This window comes from Drosophila miranda (genome assembly GCF_003369915.1).
Source record: "Drosophila miranda strain MSH22 chromosome Y unlocalized genomic scaffold, D.miranda_PacBio2.1 Contig_Y1_pilon, whole genome shotgun sequence".
Lineage (NCBI taxonomy): Eukaryota > Metazoa > Arthropoda > Insecta > Diptera > Drosophilidae > Drosophila > Drosophila miranda.
In genome coordinates this window covers 36,334,655-36,336,475 of record NW_022881603.1, presented here as the reverse complement: position 1 = coordinate 36,336,475, position 1,821 = coordinate 36,334,655, and the positions used below count along the sequence as shown (strand labels likewise).

At 42.7% G+C, this 1,821-nt stretch overlaps 1 long non-coding RNA gene across 1 annotated transcript; it reads left to right on the top strand.

The window, feature by feature from the left end:
* The first annotated feature begins 267 nt into the window (after positions 1–267).
* LOC117190003 lies at positions 268–1,288 on the top strand. The gene is made up of 2 exons (XR_004473622.1): positions 268–667; positions 747–1,288. It is a non-coding gene; the product is annotated as an uncharacterized LOC117190003 (long non-coding RNA).
* The last annotated feature ends 533 nt before the right edge of the window (positions 1,289–1,821 follow it).

Genomic DNA, 1,821 nt, shown 5'->3' with positions numbered 1-1,821 from the left:
AAACATACTTGTAAAACTTGGAGCTGTTATAATTTTAAGTCCAACATACTTATCAAATAAATGTTACTCGTTGCCATCAAGCAACTTAAACTACTACATTTGACCTCAGAACCACCATAGTAACGGTGAACATCCACCGAGACCAGTTCATGGGCACTACCCAAGAGAAATTCCGACGTTGTCTTAAAGTACACAACGAGGAGCTCATCTGCTTTGACCATCAGACGATCTTCAATGTGGACAATCGCTGTGGGTTTCAACTGTTTAAAAATAAAACAGAAACACTGTGTAGTGGCGCCTGTCCAACCAAAAATATCGGATAACCGTCCCACGGTTTCCCCTTCCCTTAGACATGCACCTTGCACCTTTTGGGCAGTTACGCGCAAGAAAAAAATGACATAAGTTAACAGCGGCTACTGTCAAGGTGTGGTGAGAAAAGGGGAATGAGAGAACCAAGGGCTCAAGCGGATGGAGAGTGGCTTGGGCATGTTCTTTCCAATTTTACTTGCGATCCCAGACGGACGTCTGAGGAAAATACTCAAGTAGTGCAGTGAAAGGAAAAATTCTAACCTCGACCGTAAATACCGCGTGTCCATCGTGGCTAAGATCTAGTCAAAAGATCAGCCGACCATTCCTACGTTTATTAAGCGAAGGCCGAACCCATCGGGTGAGTGAAAATTGTACCCCAACTGCCGGCCAACAGAAAATTAAAGTTCGTTTTTTTTTTCTTAAAAACCTAACCATAGGTTTGGCCCTACTTAATACCGTACGAAACACCGGTCGTAGTGCCGTAAGCCGTACCCGCTACAGTCTCGTCACCTTACCAAACATATAAATACCCAGCGTCCCGATCGACTACAGTATGTGTTAGCCGTCTTCGCCCCCAAATCTTCTTTCGGCGTGGCGCCTGCATACATGTGAGCATCACTGTATTTACCGCAGCGTGTACCGGCGTGGGTCCACACACATACAAGCCTGCTGAAAAACGGTCGATGGGTTTTTATCTACGCGTGCAGTGACATACATATGTACATATGTGTGAAATTGACTATTCCGTCTTCAGTGACTTTCGTCATTGCTACGTCGCTTACGCCGCCCGAATACGAACAGTAACGCTAAAGGAGAAGACATTTACCGGTGCCGAAATACTGTTTGCGTTGCTGATGAAGTCATTCGGTGTCTCGATCATGATGGCTATGCCCATGCATTTCTTCATATTAGAATAATACTTTGGAACCCCACTATTGTACTGACCCTAGGATTAACATTAAAAGTAAAATTCGTGTGATTCGGCTTGTTTGGCTTATCATAAAGAAATGTGCAGCTAGAAGGAAAGGAACTAAAACTAATACTCGCGCGTATCGCCTATCTACTCTGACACACTGATATTTACAAGTTTTCAGCCACCCTAATCGACCACATGGAAGCGCTTTCATCGTTGGATTTGATCGTAATGTGAGTGATAACCTGTGAACGTCTGCTATATGTGAATTCAAAATTTTACGCAAGTCGAAGCAACATTAAAGATTCCATGCCTCGACCGTAAACTTCCCAGCCGTACTGTAACGCTAACAAAAACAAATGATCACGTGTTTGTTTTGTTCTGCTCTTTCGCAAGCAATGTAACCTTCTGCAATTCCGAATCTATCGACAACCGAACTTATGATTGGGATTACCCCACAAGCAATTGCTGTGCACTTTAAAGATGCACCCATCCGTCCCTTGTTTTTGCATTTAAAGTTTAAATTTTAAACTGAAAACCATTCGAAATTATTTCTATTTGTGTAACGTAATTACCATTATTCCTGAATATACTATTTA